The sequence below is a fragment of the Phymastichus coffea genome, unplaced genomic scaffold, assembly GCF_024137745.1.
Source record: "Phymastichus coffea isolate CEN01 unplaced genomic scaffold, Cenicafe_Pcof_1.1 PCOF00026, whole genome shotgun sequence".
Classification (NCBI taxonomy): domain Eukaryota; kingdom Metazoa; phylum Arthropoda; class Insecta; order Hymenoptera; family Eulophidae; genus Phymastichus; species Phymastichus coffea.
Window position 1 is genome coordinate 2,773,454 of NW_026706837.1, and position 8,882 is coordinate 2,782,335.

Here is an 8,882-nt window from a genome sequence, read left to right on the forward strand (position 1 = left end):
CCTCACACTACGACTAACCTTTTACACGAGACTCCTCGTTCACACCTATACATACGCATTAAATCTTAAATAGCTACAATCATATTAGATATATCATAGTTCATCTAACTCAACTATTCATTAATTTTAACTAATAGTGGTATGTATTTATATATTATTGATAGTAAAAATTAAATAATAACAATTATTTCTGCTATATTAATGGCAGAATTATTTAAGCAGCTTTGATAATTCAAATATATATCTTGAATGATATACAATTCAAAAATAATAAAGAAATACAGTATACCCTGAATATAAGAAGTTTAATGAAGTAGCTTCTTTTAAAAGCTTAGGTTCAAAAGCTTGATTATTGGTCTATTAAAAACCGAAGTGTAGCCACCCTATAATATAATAGAAGCACATAAAAAGGCTAGCCAGTGCGCTGCAGTTAATAATAATTCTGTGCCAAATATATGACCAAGAAATACGAGAAAAACTGTTAAAAAAGCTTGATTAGAAATTCGGTAGGTTCACTCTCCGTTTGATGGATTAAAGGTCGGACGTCGACGAGACTTTAAATAATAAAAATTCATTAGCGAGTGCAAAAACAAGGGAATTTGGAAAAAGGAAGGAAAGAAAGGAAAAGAAAAGTAAGAAGAAAAAAGCAGAGCTGTTGCTAAATCGGTTTTAATTATTCGGATACAACACCATTGATAATCATGTCATTCTAAGCCCAACCTGTGGATGCATCACTTATTTAAAGCATTGAAGTCTTACATCAGCTATAACATTCCAATCTTCTGGTAGTTCTACTTTAAATATTTTCAAAATATATCAACTTGTTCAAAATGAAGATATTTTTTAGTTTCATCAAAGCAGATTAATAATTTATATTTCTCATCTGACTTCTGTAAGGGAAGTATATATTCAGTAATAATTACAAAATCTTTCATTTATTTTATGACAATTTACACTTTACCGTTATCAAATTATCCATGAATATCGTACAAACCATCAATGAAGAAAGATACTTTCTTGTAAATAATAATAAATATTTAATATCTACTAATACATAAATATTCATGCAATGAAAAGGTATTTCACCTGGATGACTACAATGATGTGAATCCATTAAATTAACACAGCAAAGTCTAACTAAATTTGTAGACAATTTCTCAGTAATTTTGTTCATAGATTCATGATGAATATATAGTTCAACCTATCATAGTAATTCAAAGAATAAAATAATAGTTCTAAATTCCAAGAAATAAGCTGAAGTACTATAATATTTGTTCATTACCTGTCCTGGGCAATCAATCAAAAGGTAGTGGTTTTTGAAATTAAGAACTTTTCTAATCAACCATTCAATATTTTTCTCTAAAAACTCAATACAATATACAAAAGCCCCATTAAGTCCAAATTTTTAAGTTTTCATAACTTCTTGATGTATAACTAATTCAGAAACATCTACTGCTGGGCAATTCTTGGCTATTTCAAACAGTTTAAAACTTCAAATCACCAATTTTGTTCAAAGTTGGTAGACTTGTTACCTATACAGAGGTCAACATCTGTGCAGAGTTTTAGATCAAAATATTGATAAGGGGCCGACTTATCAACTGTTGAAAAAATATTGGACTTTTTTTTATTAATTCGATTTCTCGAAGACTAATAAAGATATGGACATGATTCTTTTTTTAAAAGACGCGGAAAGAGTTTCACATTTAAAATATAGATAATAAAATACCAAATCATTTATTTATGCCATTGTTATAAACAATTTTTTCAAAAAATCGACGACATCTCAAAAAACGATATTTTTTTTTAATTTTTGCACCATCGTGTTCCTTGTCATTTTTTGCATAAGAAACCACTGAGAAAATCGAGTGCCCGCTATTAAGATTAAGATTGCACTAAAATGAAACGAACCGGGCGCTAGCCGCTCGGCCGTCTGTTACTCGTGCGGTTCCAACGTTGCTTGCTGCAATTGCCTTCTTTAAAGAATAAATAATTTCATATTCTAACAGTCTATATGTATTTATTTGAATAATATATAAATGTATTAATTAAGTAAGTAATTAAATTTAAATTAAATTTAATAACTTATTTTCTTAATATAAAGTAATATAAGTAATATAAATGAACTATTATTTTGTACAATCTGAAACAACATTGAATGAAACATTTGCTCTGTGCGTTTGATCGGGCGTAAGAATGACGTATATGCAAAAATATATGGTAGAAAATATAAACACTAATTTGTAATAGCTTCTAGAAGTCTTTAAAAGTCTTTGAATTTCTTACGAAAAAGAATTTATGCTAAATGTGAGGCTTACTTTTACTTTCTTTGCTCGACTACCTGAGTCACAGCGAAAGGATTAACAATCAGTGAACGGATTAGCTTCAAAAGTATATATAGTAGAAATTATAAACACCAATTTGTAATAGCTTCTAGAAGTCTTTATTAATGCTAAATGTGAGGCTTACTTTTACTTTGCTCGACTACCTGAGGCACAGCGAAGGGGTCAACAAGGAGCGAAGAGACTAGCTATAAAATATTCTAGAATTAGTAGACTTTGACCTGAAACTGCGATTATTTGTGTGTCTCTAAGCTGTGTCAGTATGCATTCACCATCTGCCTTTGCCACGTAACAGTTGCATCTGGAAGAAGCTACATTTTGAAAAACTGCGATTTTGAAGTTATTTGCGTGTTTTTGTGTTACGATTCAAATAGCTTAATTGTGAGTTTTAATTATTCTGAATGTAAAAACATTTTTCAACTTCATAACAATAGTCGTAAAGGTTGTTTTCAGCCACCTCCAAACTATATTTATGTAGAATTCCGCTCGTATCTGGGAAAAGGAGATTTTTTGTGTCCAACTTGTAAAAGAAAATGTTATAAAGTAATAGCTAATCGAAAATTGGAAGGTAGTGTGCAAAGTTTAATTAAAGATGTCGGATTGCATCATGGAAATGACCATGAAGTGGAGTACATAGAAACAGAAATGGTATGTTTAGAGAAGTACAATTTTAATATAGACGATGAATTCAAGCTTGAAGGAAATAATCAACGTGATTATGTACTAAAAGCATTAAATGAATTGAATGATAAATTACATTTAAATAATATAAGTTTGATTGATCTGAAAAATCCTCGTATAGTTGAAGACAAAATTAATGTTCTCGTTGATTATTTGAAAGCTGCGATTCTAAGGGAACATAAAAATAATGATCAAAAGCACGAAAATAAAGATATCAGTGTGTTAGATTCTAATTTTATCGATGAATTGAAAGAAAAGTATAAAAAAGCTACTACTCGGTTTGAAAAAATTCACATTTTAACAATTCTTCCACCTTCATGGAGTATACGTAAAATTCAAAAAGAAATAGGGTGCTCTCTTTATATTGCTTCAACCGCTAAAAAACTTCGTGCAAACGAAGGACTTCTATCCTATCTGCCGACACGAACAAGAAAACATATCGTAACTGATAAGACAATAGAAAATGTAACATCATTTCTTTTGCAAGATGATATCAGTCGAATCTGCCCTGGGATGAAAGACTGTAAAAGTGTAAAAACTAATGAGAAACGAGAAAATATTAGAAAAAGATTATTACTCCATATTCTTAAAGAAGCATACGCACTATTTAAAGAACAGTTTCCAGAAGATAAGATTGGATTCTCTACATTCTGTCAGTATCGACCAAAATAATGCGTTCTAGTAAGTGATTTAAATGGGTTTCATAATGTTTGTCTTTGTATATATCATAAAAATAATAAGTTAATGTTAGATGGGGCTTATAAGTTTTTAAAAGATTATGATATAATTCCGATAAATCAAAAGGAAATTTTTAAACATATACTATGTAATAATCCAACTGAGGCATGTAGCTATAATGCAAGTTTTGAATGTCCTGGCTTTGGTTTCTTAGCTAATAAATTAGTAACTTTTTTCATAAATAATTCAATTAGTAGTATCAAATTCAAACAATGGAAGAATGTGAATGGCAGACATCAATTAATTGATGTTAAGTTAATTAGAGAACAGTATGTCCATGAACTAACAGTGCAGTTTGTTAATAAATTTGGCGTGCATGATTACGTAACGAAATGTTAACGTGATTTTGTTAGAACAACAATTACGAATTTGCAGGATAATGAACTTGTTGTAATAATGGATTTTGCTGAAAATTATATATGTCTATTTCAAGATGAAATCCAATCCACGTATTATACTAAAGATCAAATAACTATACATCCTTTTTCAGTTTACAAAAAAATTAATGGTAAAGTCGAGCAAAAAAGTTTAGCTGTTATATCTGAAAGTTTAAAACATAATTCATATGAAGTTTTATTATATAAAAAAAAATTAATTGAATTTGTCAAAAATACATTTTAAAATACTGTAAAAAAAATTATTTATGTTAGTGATGGTGCCGGAAGCCAATATAAAAATAGAATGAATTTTCTAAACTTAGTTCGACATTACAGCATTTATTCTATTAGAGCAGAGTGGCATTTTTTTGCAAGTTGTCATGGTAAAAGTCCGTGTGATGGAATTGGTGGAGGTATAAAAAAATTAGCACGACGAGAAAGCTTGCTCGGTAAAATCATAAGTAATTCTGCAGAATTTTATAAATGTGCGAAGCAAGCTATGCCTAAAATAACGTTTATTTACTGTAGTCAAGAAGAATATGAAATTTTTGAAAGTAGCATGAATAGTCAATTAAAAGATGCTCTTACTATACAAGGAACACAATCACTGCATGCATTCATTCCAGTTAGTGATGACAATACAACGGAAAGTAAAGTAAAAAAAACTTCATAATCATCTGAATTTGAAATAAGACGCATAATTTAATGGGTTGTTTTTGTAAAATTACTTGTAAATAACTTATTAAGAGTATTATGGTGTAGGTCCGATAAAAAAACATTTTTAATGCGGCCGCATCCTAAATATGTGTCGGTCTCAAGTCCGCTCAAACACAGAGAGCAAATGTTTAATTTCAATATTATATCAGATTGTATAAAAAAATAGTTCATTTACATTACTTACTTAATTAATACATTTATATATTATTTAAATAAATACATATAGACTGTTAGAATATGAAATTATTTATTCTTTAAAGAAGGCAATTGCAGCAAGCAACGTTGGAACCGCACGAGTAACAGACGGCCGAGCGGCTAGCGCCCGGTTCGTTTCATTTTAGTGCAATCTTAATCTTAATAGCGGGCACTCGATTTTCTCAGCGGTTTCTTATGCAAAAAATGACAAGGAACACCATGGTGCAAAAATTAAAAAAAAAAATATCGTTTTTTCAGATGTCGATTTTTTGAAAAAATTGTTTATAACAATGGCATAAAATAATGATTTGGTATTTTATTATCTACATTTTAAAAGTGAAACTCTTTCCGCGTCTTTTAAAAAAAGAATCACGTCCATATCTTTATTAGTCTTCGAGAAATCGAATTAATAAAAAAAAGTCCAATATTTTTTCAACAGTTGATAACACAGCCCTTATCAATAATTTGATCTAAAACTCTGCACAGATGTTAACATCTGTATAGGTAACAAGTCTACCAACTTTGAACAAAATTGGTGATTTGAAGTTTTAAACTGTTTGAAATAGCCAAGAATTGCCCTGACTGGCTTATACCCCATATTTTCATTGGCTGGATCTTAACAAAAAAAAACAAATATATGCCTTAAGTAATATAGCAAAAAGTAGTTAATGGTAAGCTAGAAATACTAACTCACCAATATTTATGATTGCTACTTTTCTACCCAAACTCTCAAGAAATTTTCCCATTTCAGTGTAGTATGTTGTTTTGCCACTGCCAGGTGGGCCTATTTCTAACTAACCAAATATAATGCTCATTTTATGGACTCTTGAGATCCAGCTTTTGAATAGCATTGACAATAGTTCTCAAAGTTGAAACTTCATAGTCCTTTACACTAGTGGATATTAAAAATGGTTCGTCAGCATATATTTGTTCTGTAATATATCTAGCAGCTGCATGAATTTCTGTAGTAATACAACAGGAGAATGATTTATAAAACAATGCCAGAAAGAATCAACATTCATATAACTAAAACCTTAACTTACTTGATATTATCCATGAGTACAGAAAATCTTCAATTAAATGGGTTTTTGAAGTCAAAATTTCCTCAGTACAGAATCATTCCTGGTAAATATTTTTTCAATTCATTCTTCAGTTCCAAACCAGAAATATAAATTACAGCGATTAATTCTTAATTCAAACCATACAATATTATCACATTATATGTACCACCATTAATGTGAGTATTTTCATTTCATCGTGAACTGATACAGTCTTAACGCCATTGTATACAATTAGCTATGAAAAATTCATTTAGTTTGCAAGCTTCTGTACTATCCAAACCAAATACCATATAAATACCATAATAAAAAGCAATGGTCTTTTACATTTTTTAATTCTGTATGACCTTGAAAATTAAAAACATTTAATCTTTATTACAATAATCAACTGCACATGCTTCAGACATATTTTCAGAGTTTTTACCTTAAATTGCATATTTTTTCTTGTGAGAATAGCAAATTAACATTCTCCCTTGTACTCTATTATATGCAGCTGCTTTTGTAAATGATCCAATACATGTGTATGAATTTAATACAAAATTAGATGTGAAAGATTCTAATTTATTGGTCCATATTCAGAAAACAATAATAGCCTGAAGTGATTTGTATACAATTACTGAAAACCGTACTGATTATTTTATAATCTTTGAACAAAGCTATTACCTAAAATAAAAAAACGAATTCTACTGTGTTTATCAATTTTATATAGAAGTTATAGCGATTAATTTATAATACTACCTCCTTCAGATATTGGTTCAGTTTAATATCGGCATGATAAACTCTGACAGCATACTGACTCGAATCTGCAGCCCAGACAACTTCAAAAGCCTGTCCAAAAGCCTTGCTTCTCAAGCCTATAAATGTATAAATAATAAATTAAAATCACAAACTACAACGAATCTTCCTTTAGGATTGTGATGAATTGTTTGTGGATAGATTTCACAAGCACTCATGTCTTTGACAGTTAATAGCAACTTCTCACATTCCTGAGCTTCTTCTTCGAGTATTTTCAAATTGACCTATTGAAATTCACTGTGTTTTGCCCATACAATTTTACCGCCTATATACATAAAAAATTTTCTAAGCATAATGATCTTTACAATGGAACATGAAAGTTATTGCATATATGATAAGTTTATTTAATTTTTTACTATCAATAATATATAAATACATACCACTATTAGTTCCCTGTTGGAAATAAATTTATGCATATAATTGCAGTGAACAAATATGAGCATAAAATAACTTTTATAATCAGTTATTTACAGTTTATAATAGTTTATAAACGTCAGATTTTAGACACATATAATTGTTATTATCAATTTAATTGAGTTAATAAATGTTATCAACAGTTATTATCAATTCATAACACTTATTAACAGTTATTTTCTTTTATCATTCGTTGTTGAGAACTTATAGAATAATAGGTCTTGTATGGCCTGAATGTTTTTTTTAACATTGTAGACTTGTAGTACAGCTGAAACAAAATATGATTTTATTTATTCTTAATTTTGCTAAATGAAAAATATTTATCTATTTATGTTATTGTAGTTACGCACAAAGTCATGAAAATTATTTTTTTTTTTTTATATTAGTTATTATTTATTAGTTATTAGTTATTATTCTTTTTTATATTTTGTTTTTCTCTTTTTCTTTTCCTTTATTGTGTTACTTTTATTGTTTATTTTACTATTTTTCTATTGTATTGTTAATTTGTCGACTTTTGGATATTGTTTATAGCTATTCCGTTTATTTTTTTTCTTCTCACTATTGTCGTTTTATTAATTATTTATACTTCTTTTTGTTTATATTATATATTTTAATATTATATTTATATGTATCTTGATATGGGTTTATGCCCGTTTAATAAATTAAAAAACAAAAAAAAAAAAAAATTAAAATGCAACTTCTTGGTAGCTTTTAAAGAAATATGCGTTGAAAGAGTACTTATAGTATGCAGATTTCAATAAATAGATGAAACAGCTGAATAGAAAAGCCAACGAATCTTGAAATAGGTAGGCTTAATGTGAGTCCAAAAAAAGTGCATGCAGTAGATCCTTTGGAAAAAGTGAACGGATTGGCTATAACACATCTGGGTCTAACAAACTTACGATTGCTAATGATAAGAACACAGCAAAGAAGTGCAGAGTGGAATGCCGAAGCTCCCTGGATACACTGAATTGGTTAATCATAACAGCTGCAAATCAAAAATATAATATGTTTAATTTGATAAAAGCATTCTTTCACAATTATCATTATCATAATAAATACCTTTTTACAGTATAGTAGCTCTTTTGGTAGAGGTGAACTTGTTGGTTAACTCATCTGTGGCTAACATAGTTACAGTTGTCAGTGTTAAAACAGCAAAGAGCCCTAGAATTCAATCCCAAAGCTCTCTGGGTACAAGGCATTTGTTAGGCGTAGCAGCTGCAAATAACAAATACAATAAGTATACGTCTCATCGACACTATATTAAATTTGGTGAATACACTCTTGCACAATTATAGTATATAAACATTGCTCAACTTTAACTGCAAAGACAAAGAATTTCTCAAATATGACAAAAATCAAGTAATAGATACTGGTATCAAGCTATATATTACTTACAATAGCTTCAATAACGAGTGAACACTATAACTGTTATGTAAAATAACTAAAACCTTATATTATTTTATTTACTAAAACAAACTGCAGTGTTATTATTATAAATTTTTTTCTCTCTCCCTCTCTCTCTCTCTCACTCTCACTCTCACTCTCTGTTGTTCGCCCGCTCCCTC

At 29.1% G+C, this 8,882-nt stretch overlaps 1 long non-coding RNA gene across 9 annotated transcripts; it reads right to left on the minus strand.

The window, feature by feature from the left end:
- Positions 1-660: 660 nt before the first annotated feature.
- Positions 661-8,882, minus strand: LOC131675579 (uncharacterized). 9 transcript variants are annotated; one of them, XR_009303081.1, is made up of 13 exons: positions 8,713-8,882; positions 8,377-8,532; positions 8,217-8,302; positions 6,844-6,959; positions 6,530-6,698; positions 6,278-6,452; positions 6,091-6,194; positions 5,742-6,009; positions 5,641-5,662; positions 1,283-1,470; positions 1,087-1,201; positions 962-1,016; positions 661-890 (listed from the first exon to the last, which is right to left on the minus strand). It is a non-coding gene; the product is annotated as an uncharacterized LOC131675579 (long non-coding RNA). The 9 variants fall into 9 exon arrangements; XR_009303082.1 differs by having other exon boundaries at positions 6,275-6,452; XR_009303083.1 differs by having other exon boundaries at positions 6,091-6,169; positions 6,253-6,452.